Source organism: Chiroxiphia lanceolata, chromosome 26 (assembly GCF_009829145.1).
Source record: "Chiroxiphia lanceolata isolate bChiLan1 chromosome 26, bChiLan1.pri, whole genome shotgun sequence".
Taxonomy (NCBI): domain Eukaryota; kingdom Metazoa; phylum Chordata; class Aves; order Passeriformes; family Pipridae; genus Chiroxiphia; species Chiroxiphia lanceolata.
This window is the reverse complement of record NC_045662.1, coordinates 2,490,510-2,508,093: the sequence shown is the minus strand read 5'-3', so window position 1 is coordinate 2,508,093 and position 17,584 is coordinate 2,490,510. Positions and strand designations below refer to the sequence as shown.

The 17,584-nt window shown below is 47.8% G+C and overlaps 1 protein-coding gene across 9 annotated transcripts in view; it reads left to right on the top strand.

Annotated features, from left to right (window-relative positions):
• Nucleotides 1-17,584, top strand: part of TANC2 (tetratricopeptide repeat, ankyrin repeat and coiled-coil containing 2) — a 237,981-nt gene that overhangs the window by 95,316 nt on the left and 125,081 nt on the right. Inside the window, exon 1 of one of the 9 annotated variants that reach the window (XM_032711005.1) lies at nucleotides 1,396-1,605. The exons of 7 other annotated variants lie outside the window; for them this stretch is intronic. The gene's annotated coding sequence lies outside the window, so the exon portion shown is untranslated. Of the gene's footprint in view, nucleotides 1-1,395; nucleotides 1,606-10,826; nucleotides 10,987-17,584 lie in introns of those variants that run through there. One more of the 9 variants, XM_032711006.1, reaches the window with a different exon arrangement.

Sequence of the window (17,584 nt, the reverse complement as noted above, 5' to 3'; positions counted from 1 at the left end):
GGTGGGAGTGCTGGGGGGAAACCAGCTGGGCTGGCACATGTGGGAAGTGGTGGAGTCACCACTCCTGGAAGTGTTCAGAAGATGTGTGGATGTGGATGTGGCACTTGAGGACATGGTTTAGTGTTGGAACGTGATGGTGGTGCTGCACTAATGGTTGGATTGGATGATTTTAAAGGACTTTTCCAACCTTAATGATGATTCTGTGATGTGAGGGCATGGGGAGGCCCTGGCACAGGTTGCCCAGAGAAGCTGTGGCTGCCCCTGGATCCCTGCAAGTGTCCAAGGCCAGGTTGGACAGGGCTTGGAGCAACCTGGGCTGGTGGAAGGTGTCCCTGCCCGAGGCAGGGGGTGGAACTGGATGATTTAATGTCCCTTCCAACCCAAACCATTCTGAGTTTCTGTGTTTTTTCAAATAAAACAGAGTCATCAAAGGGAAGGATTTCTAAATGTTGAGATTCCAGTTGCTGAGCACAGGCTCCAGACCTGCAGTGATGTGTTGGTGTTTGATCCTCTCCCTCCCAGTGCATTGTCTCTTTGAGCACATGTGTCAAGTGAAAAGCTGATGATGATTGTGGAAAATAGTGTGGTTTTCCTGCTCCGTGCTGTACATGGAATACAAACCCTGGCCTTGCCCACAGCTTGCTGTGGCAGCTGTGTGTGAGTTGGCTTTCCCTGCTCTGCTGTACCTGGAGATGCTTCGTGGGCACCGCCAGCCTTCCTTGCCCAGCAGCGCTTGGGTTACGGATTAATTTGGGAATGTTTTCCTGTCCCTGGGAGCAGTGGCAGCATCAGTGTTGGTGGCAGTGCCACTCAGGCTCTCAGCCACCTGATGGTGCTGCAGTTTGGTTCATCTCAGCCTCGCTCTGTGTGGACAGAGCTGCTCACCTGTGTGGGGCTGGGAGGGCTCGGTGGTACCCTCGTTACCACAGGCATTCATTGGGGTCGTTATTATCATCTCTCCATTTCCCAATTCCAGCTATTTGAATGTGCTGCAAAATCACGTTGTTTGGTTGTGTTTTGGCACAGCTCTCCCAGTGCAGACGTGTCCAGGCTGGACACGACCGTGTGTCGGGAGATTTGTGCCCATTCCTTCATTGTTCACAATGAAACCTGTGCCCACCAAGAAGGGGCTGCTGCAGCTTTAAAGCATCCGAGGGCTTAGAGCCTTTTAGTATAAATTGCTCCCAGAATCCATGTCACAACTCCTTATATGGTGCTGCTTTTTTTCCCTTAGTTGCCATGCCAACAGCAGCACTGCACCATTCATCAGCTCCGGTCCTGGGCTGCATCGCCAGCCCCCCGGCTTACTCCGAAATGTTCGGGAGAGCATCCCTGAGCCACTCACTCCTGCCTCCCGCTCCTTTATTTCCCTGTTCCTTCAGCACTTCGCTCTAGGAAAAGAGCAAATTAAGCTGCGCCACAGAAAGGAGCTGTAGAAATCCTCCGTTTTCCCCCCCGAGGGAGGCGTAAAGGCTGCGTTTGCTGCAGCGTTCCGGAAGGAATTAAAGCAGCTCGGGGGACTTGGCGGAGAGGGGAAGGCTCCGTGTCCACGAGCTTCTCCGAAATCCTCCCGGAGCCGCTCCGTGGGCCCCCGAAGATGCGGAGGTGATGCTCGGAGGTGATGCTGAGGTGATGCTGAGGTGATGCTGAGGTGATGCTGAGGTGATGCTCGGAGGGGCGGCGGGCGCCGCAGGGAGCCGGCGGTCGGTCGGTCGCGCTTTCGGGAGCGGAGCTTTGACATCAGCGGCGGGAGGTGTCACCTGTAACATCATCCTGACGTGGGGAGCGGCGGGATGGAGCCGGCGCTAGGGAGAGGGGGGCACCAGAGGAGGAGCCGGGCTGGAGTGCTGCTCTCCAGGCGCTGGGATCCCTGAATTCCCAGCCTGGCCGACCCCGCTGCCGGGCTGCACGCGCAGGGGATGGGGAGAGCAGACAAAGCCCTGTGAGTATTTGGCCAATTTGTGGTGCCTGGACTTTGACTGGGATTGTGTTTGGCGTTCCTTGGCCTCCTCTAACTGCAGGAAATCAATGTGCAATAAGGGATTCTGGGGCTCCTGCTTGGCAAGGAAGCCATTACTAGGAGGGATTTGGTGTCAGGAAGGGTGATGCTGCTGCTGCTGCTGCTTATTTGTCTTGTAGTTGTTGTTGCAATAGTTTTACATAATCCGAGTTTGTCACCTCCTCGCTCGCGTGTGCAGAATTTCTCCCACAAAACAAAACGAATGTGCAATGAAAAAACTCCATTTCTCAGCATTTGCTGGGATGGATCTGCTGGGGAGTGAGTTGAAAATGCTACAGATACCAAGTGGTTTGTTTTTAAAATGTTAGAACAATAGGATTGAGATAAGGTTTTCCTTCTCCGTTCCAAAATGACCACAGATTAGATTGGAATGGATTGTAAACCCCCCATGTGCTGAGAGAGGGAGATATTTGCTTTTCACAAAGAGTGAGGGTTTTGATTCAGTGCTGCTAGAAACACAAATAAATAAAGAATCGTTATCAAGGTGTGATTTGAGGAAAAGCTGTTGAAGTGCCTGGTGCTCATGTTGCAGCTCATTTTTGTGCTTAAAATTGTTGGTGGCAGGACAGCTTTTGCTCTTTTTAAGGTATTTTTATACCGTAGTGTTTGCAGCAGGCTTGTGTTCCTTTTTATTGAATTCTCTGTCATACTGTGGGCAAGACACTGATGTGAAATTCCTGGTTCTGTGAGGGAGTGGAGGTTGGGTGGGAGGCCCACTCTGCACCTCGGGGTGCACAGCAGATCCAAGGCACCCAGTTACCTGGGAAGTGCCCCCACATTCAGGGGGGGTTTCCAGGTGCATAGTGTGTGGGGTTTTTTCAGGGCATAATTCATTTTCCCTTGAATTTTCCCTGATGCCATGCAAAACAAGGCTGGCTAGAGGTTTCACAAGTAGAAAACTTGCGTTTTGTCAGAATTATTGATTTAAAAAATGACCTGACACACACACACAGAGAAGCAACAATTCATTGTGCTTCGGGCACGTGGATTTTCAGTCCTGTCTTGAACTCTTCACGTGACAAACCCCAATGTCTCAGGAAGAATTTTTTCATGGAAACGGTGGTCAGGCACTGGAAGGGGCTGCCCAGGGAGGTCTGGAGTCCCCATCCCTGGAGGTGTCCAAGGAAGGACTGGACGTGGCACTCAGTGCTCTGGGCTGGGGGACAAGGTGGGGATGGGGCACAGGAATGATCCTGGAGGTCTTTTCCAACCTCAGTATTTGTGGGATTTTACCTCCAGCAGTGAACCTGCTGGAGAAGGAGGAACCTTGTTCAGCTACAGTAACGTGCACTGAATATTTTTTTCCTGGTGTGCCAGTTCTTAACTATCCATTTTTGGGATTCTTGCTCCATTATTTTTGGACTTGTGATTTGTTTTGACAGGCACACACTTAAATGGAAACCAACTGGGCTTGCAGAGATGAAACAGGTGGATGAACGTGCCCCTGTGTACCCACAGATGCACATTTATCTTTATTAAACCAACACAACTCTTCGTGTGAAACGGGGAAATTTCCCACTGAAGTTTTTTTGGAACTCCAAAACTGTCTCTGAAATTTATGCAGATAAATAATATGTCCGTTTGTAACTTCTGGAATTCAAACAAATCCTGCACCGAGGGGTTTTTATTTGCTGGAGATCTGTCAAACACGTGATGTTTTTGCATTGATTTCTACGTAGTTTGAATGTAATTTTTATTTTTTTGAATGAAAGCAAGGAAAAAACTGGCAGATCATATTTATTGGCTTTCGAAAGTCCAGTTCTAGCACAGATTTGCCCCGATGCTGTTTATGTGACAAACCCTATTCTGTCTTGTTTTGACACCTTTCCATATTGACAGAGTAGGAATTGCAAGCGAGAGATGCAGAAAATCCCACATTTTCCCTCAGTGTTGGTGAGGTTGCTGCCTGCCCACCAGCCCTGCAGAACCTTTAGAATTTGCTCTTCCCACGGACTGTATTTATTTGCATGGAGGCTGTTGGACTGCTCAGCCTTGCAGAGGATGTGGTAAACATGTCATCACAGCCCTGGAGCTGGGAGAAGGTGATAACAGCTCTGCCTTTCACATCATTCCGTAGATGCTTAAACAAAGGAAGGACCCCAAAAGTTTCTTTAGTGCAGATAAACGTTAAAAAGGCAAAAAAACCCAGTTGTGAACCTCCGTGGCTTTTTCAGAGGCTCGGGGATAGGAATTGTCCTTATTTCACACTGGGGCTGCACAAAATGGAGCATCTGTCACGATTACACTTCTGCTGTGTGAGAATTTGAATTTTTAGACGTAGCTAAGAGGTTTCTATAGCAAGAGGAGGTGGTGTAGGAAGCCTCCTGTGGAGTTAAATCAGGCCATCGCTCTTCCCTTGGCTGCGTCTTTCCTCCTCCTGCTCCCAGAACGTGCCCTCGGAGGTGTCCCGTGCACTTGGGAGCAGAAGAGCCTTCACAGGATTCTCTTTGGAATAAGCCCTTGTGTCCTCCTGGGCTGCTTGTTTTCTGGGGAAAAGCCATCATCTCCAACTGGGTGTGTTCTCTGGTCTTCTCCTACTTCTGTCACAATGGGACAGCCTGGTTTGGAAACCTCTCCCTGTGTTTGCACCAGGGTGTGGGGTTGGGGTCACTTCCCAAAGGCTCAGCATTCCTTTGGCAGAAGTTGATTTCTGGTGGGATCTGTTCCTGGTTGGCTCTAATCCTGCAGGATGCCCTGGTCAGGCTCAGAAAGACTCAGGGTCTTATCACCAACCTTGGGGTGATACCACTCGTGAAACATTCCAGCAGCACATGAGCAGGGTTCTGGTGGGTCACTGCAGAGCCACGGGCTGGGTTCTCATCCCAGATCCTTGACCAGTGCCCAAACCAGACAGGAGGTTGAGGATTGAGCTGGATCTTTGGCTGTGGACCTTTCTTTGGCACTTGGCATCACTTTCCTTGCTCCAGGGTGACATCCCTTGAGTTGGTGCTGTGTAATTCCAGTCCTGGATAAAGAGGCTACAAAAGAGATGGAGAGGGGGTTTTTATGAGGTCATGTGATGACAGGACAAGGGTGAATGGGTTCAAACTGCCAGAGGGCAGGGTTAGACGGGATGCTGGGAAGGAATTCTTGGCTGGGAGGGTGGGGAGGCCCTGGCACAGGTTGCCCAGAGAAGCTGTGGCTGCCCCTGGATCCCTGGAAGTGTCCAAGGCCAGGTTGGATGGGGCTTGGAGCAACCTGGGCTGGTGGAAGGTGTCCCTGCCCATGGCAGGGGGTGGCACTGGATGGGCTTTAAGGTCTTTCCAACCCAAACCATTCTGGGATTCTGTGATTAATGGCTGGTTTAAGTTTATTTGGAGTTCCATCAAAGATGCCTTTGGCCCAGAACATCCCAGCTGTGTTGGGATATACCCGTGTGCCACATGTTGCCAGAAACCTTCACCAGCAGCTCTTGGCACCTCAAAACATGCAGTAGTATAATCCATCCCTCCCCATGCAGTTCATTAAGAAATAACATATTTTCTGTTACCAAAATATGATTCTTGGTTGGTTTCCAAGTACATATTGTGCATATGCATTTCCCAACGAGCTGTTTTCTTATTCCAGCATCAGCTTTTTTAACAGGCAAAATAATCCCCCTCCAAGCACCCTCTTTGTTGAGCTGCAGCTGATGGCCTGAGGTTTTTATGCTGCAGGTGGAGATGGGCATTTTTCCTGTCGACAGAGAAGGAACATCTCCTCAGCTCAATGAAATGAGAAAACAAATTAACCCAAACTGGCTTGAAATGGTACTTTGACCAGAGGAAAAAGAAAATAAAAATCCTCACTTGCAGTGTTTATTTGGTTCAGTACCTCTGTATTTATTAAAGCAGCTCTTGAGGGTCTGACATGTGCCACGTTGTGACTGAGTGTCCCGTGTCTGACAGGACCCACAGGTCTGGCCTGTCTGTCACAGTCTGAACCCTGACTTTGACAGGGCTCCCGTGGCTTGTTTGGAGGTCTGAGCCTGATGCCTCAGCAGGTGCTGGATAGTCAGTTATTTTTCAGGATTTCTTAAACACCCCATGATAATTTCTTTATCCCCTTCCTCTATCCCCCCCCGTTAGAAAAGATGCTTTTGGAGTCGTGTCCCAAACCAGCCTGGTGAGCCAGGCAAGAGCCATGGCAGTGGAAAATGGAGGTGTTCTGAAGGATTAGAACATTTCCAAAAGCTTTTCTGGTTTGCCTGTTTTTTTGTTTTTTTTTTAATGTGTTGCACAAGTGAAATAAATGATGTGGTGCTGGACCTGTTGCTGGTGCTCTGGAAAACAGACCAGTTCTTGCTGCCCAGTTAATCCAAGGGCAGGTTGTGTAAGGGGATGAGGAGGAGTAACTCCACATCATCTCCTGGGAAAGGAGGCACTGCTACACTACATATGGGCTGAGCTTTAGCTTCTACCACATTGGTTGAAGTTTGTCTTTGGGCAGAAGCCATTTGTGCATTTCTAAATAACCTTGTTGTGTTTAGAAATGCGTTGTTCTGATTCCCAGCTCCCCGGCACCGCCGAGCACAAACCACCTCAGCATTGCACGGCCCACTTGGTTATGCCACAGGATTAAATTCCTGCTTTCATGTTTGCATCCAAACAGGACCTAATGTGTGGCATTGTGCAGAGTTTGATTTCGGAAGGAAGTGGGTTTGCACCGTAAATGCTTCATTACAGGATAATCACACGTTTATAGCTGAGCTTCATGTGAGGTTTGCTCGAGAGCTGCGGTGCTTTTTGTTTTACAGTGTCTGAGACCGTGAATTTTCAGCAGAGGAAATGCATTTGCCAGCTTTTGTAAACCTGGATTAGCAGCTGCTCATTTAAACCCAGTGTCCTTTGCTCCCAGGGAATTCAGAAGCAAAGGTTGTTTCTGTCCCTTTGTGGTCTCAGGATGTGTTGGGGTGTCATGATAGTTCACGAGGAGGTCAAGGATGTGGACTGTTCTTTCCTCCTCTGCCTTCTGGGTTTGCTCTTTCATCCTTTCTGTGATTTTTCTCCATAAATCCAACACAGACAAACTTTATGTCCATGGATCCTTGTCTGCCCTGTTCCTGTAGGAAACAAGACTCATTATTTTCCTTCTGATCAGTGGTAGAATCATTCAGATCAAGTTCTATTTAGACAAGTTGGGCTTAAGTTCTTTGTGCTGTTTTTTTTTCTTCCCTGTTAAAATGTCCAGTTTTCTATTTAATGACGAATGGACATGATTTGTGAGTGAATTTAAAGAGCCCCTTAAACTTTTACCAGAGGTTTGCATCTTCATGTCACAGAAAAAAAAAAATTAAAAAAATAAGGACTGAGTGGTTTGTTTGCTGCAGTTCTTTCCAGGGCAGGTTTTGAAATTTCTGGAAGAAGATTGAAGCTTGTCCAGCTCACTGTTCATAAGAGCAACAGTAAAATATAAATTATATAAATATATATAAAATATAAATTATATAAATATATATAAAATATAAATTATATACATCTAAAGGAGCTGTACCAAAAAGACAGGAAATCTAACCTCTTGCCAAGCTGAGCTTCTACGGCAACCACAGATTGATTTTGGTTGGGAGGCACCTTAAAGCCCATCCAGTGCCACCCCCTGCCATGGGCAGGGACACCTTCCACCAGCCCAGGTTGCTCCAACCTGGCCTTGGACACTTGCAGGGATCCAGGGGCAACCACAGCTTCTCTGGGCACCCTGTACCAGGGCCTCCCCACCCTCCCAGGGAACAATTTCTTCAGAGCTTTTCTGTTGAACTTCTATTTATCTTTCTCTTTTTCTGATTCTGGAAAATGTCAACTTTGGAGCCCCCAAAATGGGCAGTTGGGGAGTGGCAGAAGAGGAGGGATGGGATGGGATGGGGTGGGGTGGGATGGGATGGGATGGGATGGGATGGGATGGGATGGGATGGGATGGGATGGGATGGGATGGGATGGGATGGGATGGGATGGGGTGGGATGGGGTGGGGTGGGATGGGATGGGGTGGGATGGGATGGGATGGGATGGGATGGGATGGGATGGGATGGGATGGGATGGTTGGAAGATGAAGGCATCAGCGCTGTGAGGAGTTCTGACAGCCCTTGGGTACTGTGAAAGCTGGAGAGGGAGAAAGTGCAGATGGAAAAAAGTATTGGATTCCGAGGGGGAGAAAGAACACTTGGTTTGACAAAGGCTGAAGTGAGGAAGGGGTGCTGAGGGTGCAGAGAAGAACTGAGCTGGGGTGAGGCAGCGCCCTGGGGCTGGTTGTGATCCACGTGTGTGTTGTGGGGCTGCTTTAGTGGAACTGCCCACCCTGGAGCCCCCAGACCAGCATGTGCATCTCTGACCCTCTCATAGAATCACAGAATCAGCTGGATTGGAAGGGACCTCTGAGATCATCAAGTCCAACCCTTGATCCAACCCCCTCTTTGGTTCCCAGCCCATGGCACTGATCCCACATCCAGTCTCACCTTAAACACCTCCAGGGACGGAGAATCCACCACTTCCCTGGGCAGCCCATTCCAATGGCTGAGCACCCTCTCTGCAAAGAAATTCTTTCTAATCTCCAACCTAAACCTCCCCTGGCACAGCTGAAGACCCAGCCCTCTTGTCTTGCTGCTGGTTGCCTGGGAAAAGAGATCAACCCCCCCTGGCTCCCCCCTCCTGTCAGGGAGTTGCAGAGAGTGAGGAGGTCTCCCCTGAGCCTCCTCCTCTCCAGGCTGAGCCCCCCCAGCTCCCTCAGCCTCTCCTCACAGCACTTGTGCTCCAGTCCCTTCCCCAGCCTCGTTGCTCTCCTCTGGACCTGCTCCAGCCCCTCAATGTCCTTCCTGAGCTGAGGGCCCAGAACTGAACACAGCACTCCAGGGGTGGCCTCACCAGTGCTGAGTCCAGGATGGTAATGTCCTGCCTCAAGGTTTCTGTGTGGGCAGAGAAATCACTCCTCAGAGGGGGGAGGAGGAGCAGCAACTTAACCCTGGGTCTCCAGTGGCTCTTTTGCTTATCCAGCACATTGTTCATAAGAGCAACAGTAAAATGTGAATTATGTCAACCTCTATATTAGGTAATATATAGAAAAATAGATATTTATACATATAATCTTTAGATGATAAAGATATATATATATATAACTTATATAAATCTAAATGTTGGAGCTGGACTGAGTGTCACTCTTGCATTACAGATGGATTTTTAGCTTCTTTATTTCTTCCCCCCTGCTTTAAGAAATGTGTGCATAATGGAGCTTGATTCTTCTCAGGCACACAAAGGCACCTGTGGCTGCATTTTGGGAGACCAGGCAGCCACTCTGTGTGTTGAGATCCAGGGCTGGAAGGAGCTGGGGTCCCTTTGGGGTGGTGCCATTTGCAGGTTGTGGGAGGTCAAAACTTGGAATTCCTGCAAGGATTTTCTCAGCAGAGCTGAAGGCAAGCTTAGGAGGATACAGGTTTTATCCCTGTTATACTTTCCTTTTTATCTTCTCAGCCATGGAAGTGAGTGGGTGGAAGTGAGAAGGTGTTTTTGGAAGGGAAGGCACCAGCTTGGTGCCTGTGTGTGGATAAATGCTCCTGGCCTTGTTGCATTCCAGGGCTGTTTGGGAAGAGATCCTGAGAGTGCTGCCTTGCCATTCACTTAAAGGACCAGACCTGCTCCTCTGGGGGACATCTCACTCTCAGGATGCACGTTCCCTGTAGAGATTTTGGGTCTGAAGCCCCCCTGGTGCTGAGGAGCTGTGCCCCTGACAGTGGGTCTGCTCGGACCCTCTGTGCTCACAGAGTCCTCATGTGCTCATTAGATGTTTTAATTAAATCCTCCAGGCCTGCCATGTGTCCTCCCTGCTCCTCCTTCATGGATGGGAAGGATGATGAGCAGTCATCACTTCTCCAAACAGGAACTTTTAGCAGCTCCTTTAATTTTACGAGGAAATGAAGAATTTGAAAAGCAAATAAATTACTGAAAACTAAAGGCGGCTGAATGAGCGATTTCCTGAGGTAAAATCCACCTTTTAAATGGAGCATAATGCAGGTTTTTAAGTGTTAACAAGCAAGTGCAGCTAATTCAGGCTTGTGCCTTGCCAGATAAGCAGCTGCATTTTAAGGGTGGAATATTCTGTGAGGCTCCTACCACCAAAGAAACATGGATCCTAAATCCAGTTTCATATGAATGGAACAGTTTTGCATCTGTGTCAGTGTAATTACAGCTCTGCTGGTACCAGCTAACCCACCTAAATTAGTTTCAGCATAGCAAGATTTGAATGGCTGGCAAATAGAAATAAAATTACCTTCTGCAGTCACATCCCTTGCCTTTATTTTAAATGCTGTTATCAAGCAATGAATTTATATTGGCTTGGAGCTGTGAAATCCTGTCATAAACAGGTTTGTGTAGGGAACAGGATCCAGTCTCTCACGTGCTCTAACTTGGTATTGCTTGGGCTGGGAATAGTGGGATATTTCACAGTTTAGCCTTCTCTTTTTCATGGTTACAGTATCTTGGTATGATCTTAAAGATATGGTGGGAGAATGAATGAGATCTTGTTTATGTGCAGCCCAGGCTTGCTGCTGGCCTTGGCCCCACTACTCCTGTCCCAGTTTAATTTGCCTGTATAATTTGATCCCTACCTTTGATCCTTCCTGGCTGCTTGTAGAACACTCAGCAGCCTTCTCTCAGCGCTGTCCAGAGAGAAGAATTCCTTTCTGTTGTTCTTTTTCAGTTCCCTTCTAGGCCTGGAGTGTAGCTTTTCATTTTTTACTGCTGTGACTACAGGGAATTCAGAGCAGCCTTGGAAGGGGCAGTGGGGAAAGGGGGGGCAGAGGTTGGTCTGTCTCTGGTGGCAGCAGGGTCATAAAAGCAAACTGGGACAAGGCCTGAGGAGCAGGAGGTGTTCCAGGGTGCTGGGTTGCTGTCTCTGCTGGGTAACCTCTTGTCTAGAACTGCCTTAACACCAGGTGGTTGTTGTGGCATCAGGTGCTCCAGAGGAGCTCTGGGAAACTCCAGACCTGCTCTGTGTGTGGAACATGGTAATAGAAAGGAGTCTGAAGGGCATTGAGTCATAGAATGACTTGGGTTGGAAGGGACCTTAGAGACCATCCAGTGCCACCCCCTGCCTGGAGTGCAGGAACACCTTCCACCAGCCCAGGTTGCTCCAAACCCCATCCAACCTGGCCTTGGACACTTCCAGGGATTCAGGGGCAGCCACAGCTTCTCTGGACAACCTGTGCCAGGGCCTCCCCACCCTCACAGCCAACAATTTCTCCCCAATATCCCATCTGACCCTGTCCTCTGGCAGTGGGAAGCCATTCCCTGTGTCCTGTCCCTCCATCCCTTGTCCCCAGTTTCTCTCCAGCTCTCCTGGATCCCCTTTAGGCCCTGGAAGGGGCTCTCAGGTCTCCCTGAAGCCTTCTCTTCTCCAGGTGAACACTCCCAGCTCTCCCAGCCTGGCTCCATAGCAGAGGTACTCCAGCCCTTGCAGCATCTTCATGGCCCCTCTGGACTTGTTTCCCCTCTGGATTGTTTCCCTGTGCTCTTTCCCAGGTGTCTGGTCACTTCTAGAGACAGGTAACTGAGCTCCATGAGCCTGACTCTCATTCTTACAGGAAGGAGAGCAGATCCTAAGGGCACACCCAGTGTCCTGAGCTCACCTGGAGCATCTCAAGCACTAGAAAAAATGTTGTAGTGGGGCAGGAGAGCAGCGACTCCAAACACCTTCATGTTTAAAGTGCCTTCACAGCTGCACATTGTGATTCAAATCCTGCTGTAGTCAAATCTCTCTGTAAATTAGAATGGAGAGAGTCAGAGCCACAGAATGGTTTGGGTGGAAGTGACCTTAAAGCTCATCTAGAAGAGTGAAAATTATTCAGTACTGGGGAGATCAGCTGCCTTTTGGGAGCAGTTGTATTGCACTTGCTCTTTTCCTCTGTGGGAAGAATCATAAGTTAAATGTATTTTCTCTTCTTCTTGTGCCTTGAGCTCAGTTAAGCTTTGTCAGTGTTCAGTCAGGTTTCTTCAGCCTGCCATGCTCAGCACAGACTGTTTTAAGAAGCCCCACAACACACAAGTCCCGTGTTGGGGACACTGTGACACTGAGTGGTTTTCTCTGAGCTCCATCTTCCCATCAGCTTCAGTGAGGAGAGGAAAATGCCTGGGCTTCAGTAGATATTTAATTAGGTTCTGATTTCTGTCATTAAAGTTTAGCTTGAAATCTGAGTGCTGTGTTTGGATGAGTTGGGCTTTATGTTTAGAAATTGGTGAAACCAATTTCTTTCCAACTCTGAGTTACCAGGTTACCTGGAATTTGATTGAAATGACCGAGCTCTTTGCTGTTCTCTTTAGACTAAATGTCCTTTATGGCATATCCAGGTCCTTTTGAACAGTTTTCCTCATTTTTTATGCGATATTTGAGTCACTGAATTACTGAAAGAACTTTGGGATAGCAGAAGACTGAATGGGAATAACGCAATTCAGTGCTCGTGTTTTGTGGCACTCTCCTCTCATCTGTTTTGAATTTAACATTTAATGAAATAAAACTGTTGGGAAAAGGGATGTGAGGGGTTGAGGAACGTTTTCCCCTCCAGCTCTACCCTGTTTCTGCCATGTGGGAGCATTTTGGGGGTATTTGAGCAGATCTTACGTAGGCTTAAAATTTTCATGACGTGGTTTCGTCCTGTAGTCCCAAGCCTGCAGTCACTGCTTTGTTTTTTTTTAGTACAAAGTCTGAAACTTGAAAAGGAAAACTGACTGCAACAGAAATTTATGGAAAATATCAGGGGGGAGATTGCTTGTTTTCATAACAAGATGACTTAGAGAACTGGAGCAAGTGGTGCTGCCTCCCTTTCTCCTCTTTCATCCTCCTCCTCTCATGTACAAGTTTCCACCTTGAGTCACAGATGAGGAATTTCTACTAAAAAAGACAATTTGAAAAGGCTTCAGAAGATGCTGAAAAGAAGAATTTTGGATGGGAAATGACGTGGGGAAGTGTACACTGTGCCTCAGCTCCGAGGAGTCAAAAGCCACTTGACAGGTTTGGATGGGAAGATGAAAGTCCCATCTCCCCCTCCTGCCATGGTTGGATGTTAATTAAACAACTTCCTGCTCCTCAAAGCTCTCCCCTGCAGGGATAAAGACTTCTTGGCAGCCCACATTTGGGAAAAAAACCTTATCTAGAGGGAAAGGGAGGGTGGTTTTGTCTTTCTGGGAGCATTAACAGGAGCAACTTCCTTCCCAAAGGCTTGCCAGAATATTCCAGGGAGCAGCTGCTCAACAGGTTCACTGGGATGCTCCCACTGGTCCAACCTAAACCAAACCACTCTGGCTGACTGGGAGAGGGCACTTTGCTGTCTGGTGTCTCCAGCAGTGAGAAGTTGGATTAAAAAAATTGCCATTTGCTCTAAATGGCAGAAAATTGTTGCACAGTCATAAGCAAAATGGGAACGGAGCTGAATTCGTTCTGGAAGCACAGACTGCAGACTGCAGGTTGTGTTTTAGGCAGAATTATTTTCTCTCTGAATACAGAAATTTATTGGGAACATCGTTGTACTGGCCATTATTGAACACTCCAGGCAGAAATCTGTATTATTTTATTCTACATGTATTTAAAAAACATATAAGCCTTTCAGAACCAGGGGATTTTCTCCCTTGAGCATTGATTAGAAATGTCTGTTCATAGAGATGTCAGTTTTGATCAATTATTTGTTTTTATTTGGGAGGGTTTATAATAATTTCAGGAAGAGGAGTTATAATTTGATTTATTTAAGACACTTTTTCAGAAGAGTTGCTCCTTTCTGAGGTCACTGAACATCTTTTTGTGACATCACTGCTGTGACTTGCTGATATTTTCTGTGCATTGTTCACCTGGGGAGAGACAGAGAGGGGGAAAGAATGTTCCAGGAGGTTTCTGTGGTCCCATAGGATTGCAGAATCCAATCCTGGAGAAGGATATTCCTCATTTTTTTCAAAGAAAAGATAAATTTCAGAAGCAGTAACAGGCAAAACCACCATGCTATAGATGTCAGCATTTTAAAGAAGAACTTTTACATTAAGATAGTTGCTTTTTTGAATGGTCCTTTCCCATTGCTGCTCTCATCCATCACCAGCTTGCTGGATTCTCTTCCTTCTTTTTTTTTAATTCTCTTCCTCTTTCCACCTTCATTTCCTGCAATTTTCTTTTTTTTTTTTTTTTCAGGGGCCTTATCTCCCAAACTAAACGTGTTTTTCTGCAAGTTTTGGAACAAGTGTGATGTTTGCAGACAACACATTGTTCTCCCTCCCCACTTAACTGTGCTGCCCCTGCCATAATGTGGGATGAGAGAGGCTGGCAAAGGGAATTCAAAAAGCTTTTATGGGCTCAAAGAATAGAAGAGGGGGAAAAAAAAAAACCAGTTCCACAATGGATCCTGTAAAATAATGCTGGGTTATGTAAAGAGGATGTTAACCTTTACTGGAGGTGTTGTTGCTGTTTGAATTTTAATTATTCTTTTTGATTTATCCTTAAAAACCAGAAGTACACACAGCTGGGATATTATTTCTTCAGGTTGCCCAGAGAAGCTGTGGCTGCCCCTGGATCCCTGGAAGTGTCCAAGGCCAGGCTGGATGGGGCTTGGAGCAACCTGGGCTGAGGGAAGGTGTCCCTGCCCATGGCAGGGGGTGGCACTGGATGGGCTTTAAGGTCCCTTCCAACCCAAACCACTCTGGGGTTGGTGCCACAGCAGGAATGATCTCGTTGTCTGGAATTCCCCCTTTATGGCTCTTAGCTCAGCAAAACAACGAGTCCTTTGGGCCCAGGGGCAGGACAGAGCTCCATCCATCCATCCCTGGTGTGCTGGGTGCAGTCCAGCCGTGCTGGGTGTGACAGTTCTCTGCTCCAGGAGCTCTGGGGATCAATAGCTCTGCAGCACTTCAGCAGTTTGGGTTGAGGGAGCTGGACCAGCTCCAGCACGTGAGTCAGGCTCTGGCACAGCCTCAGGGTGAGCTAAAGGGGGGAGGGAAGGATGTGCTGAGCACCCACTTCTCCTCTCTTGAAATCCAAGTGTTCAGAGTTCGCTCCTCGAGCCATCGCTCTGTCACAGCACAGCTCGGGCAGGGTTTTGTAAAACCTGGGGCATTTTGAGGATTTCATTCAAATGCTGAATTTATGTTATAAAGAGGGTCGTGGGGGTTGTGGCTGCCCCACCCCTGGGATTGTTCAGAGGCAGGTTGGATCAGGCCTTGAGCAAATTGCTCTAGTGGGAGATGTCCCTGCCCATGGCAGGGGGTGGGACTGGGTGGCCTTTAAGGTCCATTCCAACCCCTCAACATCCTCTGATAATATTGTGCTTACCATAATTAAAAATACAATATCCAGGTGCAGATTTCAGCTCTTCCTCAGCTGAACCAGTCACAAGAGATGAATGTATGGTAAATCCCCCAACCCCATCATGGCAGGGGGTGGAACTTCAAGGAACTCTTTAAGGCTCCTTCCAACCCAAACCATTCTGTGATTCTGTGAAACACAGAGAGGTTCACTCATGTCCCTCACGTTTTCACCTCTTCAGTGGTGATAAAACCAGTATTTTTACACAAATTTCATTAGTTCTTCCTCTTGTGGCAGAGGGAGGTTCAAAGTACAGGTGAAATTCAGCTGTGTGAGGTGCAGAGAGGACAAAGCTGGGCAGAAAAGCTGATTTTGAGCTGAGCTCCTTGGCTGGACTCTCCCAGGAGCTGGAGAATCCAGGCACGTGGCCACACTTTGGTTGTATTTTGTAGGGATAAAGTGTGTGAGTCTGTGAGTAAAAAGCTCCAGTGCTTTGTGTTAATGCAGTTTGGGCAGTAATGGACATTTTCCTAATGCATGTAAGGAGCTGGTGCATGGAGAGGCTTCCAGGAACCCTGGGATGGATCAATCCATCATCCATGTGATGGGAAAAGAGTTGCTTTCTCCAGCATCTTCCTTGGCCATAGATAAATTTATGTGTATCTTCATGGGTATAAGCAGAGAAAAAAGGTGTAGATGTGTGTATATATTGTAGTCAAAGCACGGTATGAATTCAGATCTGCCAAAATAAAGCCTTGTTCAATCAATTCATTAGGTGTTAATAACCCCTTGTTAGTGAAACATTGCTGCCAGAGCTCAAACTGAATTTCAGAGCTGAAGCCTTTTGCTAATCCACGATAATTTCCTTTTATCAGCGCCTTTTAATCTAAAGAAAAGCCTTTTTCTAATTAAAATACTAACTCATCTATAAATTATGTGACAATGAAATGGTGTCAGAGAAAATGCAATAGAATTAGGGAGCTCAATGGGCTGAAGGAGAACTCAGTGCTACTAGAGATAAAATGATTATTCAGAGAGAATAAGCACATCCTGATTTTATTTAGGGTTGGTTTGATGTGGCAGTAGATGCTTGGCATTGATCACAAACAGCACTGAATTGATCCCAGCGCTCCAAGCAGATGTTCAAAAGGATAAACCATCAGCAGATCCCTGGTTTTTAAGTGTTTTCCCTGTTGGAGGGGCCACAGAGCTCTCCAAACTGCTCATCCAGCCTTGGAAAAGGAGCCTCAGCAGCCAGTGGTGTGGGTGTGAAGGTTTGAGGGATGGGGCTGATGGTTTGTGCTTGCCAGGTGGAAACAGAACTTTCCAAATAATCTCTGGTTTTAAGGAGGCTCTTCAAAAGCCAGGCTGCTGCCACTGCAGCTGGTATGGAAATACTTTCCCCAGTGTTAGTTTAGTACAGAATCCCAGGATGGTTTGGGTTGGAAGGAATGTTAAAGGAAAGAATGTGCCACCCCCTGCCATGGGCAGGGACACCTTCCACCAGCCCAGGTTGCTCCAAGCCCCGTCCAACCTGGCCTTGGACACTTCCAGGGATCCAGGGGCAGCCACAGCTTCTCTGGGCAACCTGTGCCAGGGCCTCCCCACCCTCACAGGGAGGAATCCTTGTCCTCTCTGGAAGACACAAGACCTGCTGCAGAAAGTGCCATAAACGAGCAGCTAATTAAACTTTCTGACTTCCAGCCCCACTAATTGTGTTGCATTATGTGCTTAATTCCTACCCTGGAATTAGCATCGCTTTCCTTGCTCGGGAAGAGTCGCTGGCAAAGTGAAATGAGAATTTTATTTGCACTGGCAGAAGGATTTTCAGTTCTGCTCCGCTGGCTCCACCACTGATGGGGATTAATCTCGCTAAGAACTGCAGAGCTCACCCCGAAAATGGGCAGTAATGGTTTGAAATAACTTCTCAGGCACTGGAATCCGAGTTCCTACACCGGTCCCACAAGTCAGTTCCCATCTGATGCCAGCCTGGCGTTTGTCACCGAGCCCCTGGGCACAGGAGGGGTCCCTGGGTGGACACAGAGCCCGGGCTGTGCCCATCAGCTCCTGGGCTGTCGTTGGTGATGGGTGGTGGCACCCCAGGGACAAGGTTGGGACTTCAGGCTCCGTGGAATCCATATGTTTTTCTGAGTTAAAGGCTCATTTTGCAGTTCTGGAAAGGCAACGACTGCCACCTTCCCTTAATCCCTGACATTTTTATAACTGGCTGTTGCACAGACCCTTTTTTTCCCCCGGTGTTTTTGGAAGACATAATGTTCTCTGCTCAAAAACCTGCAGTTGTGTAACAGGAAAGGGCTATTTTGATGCTG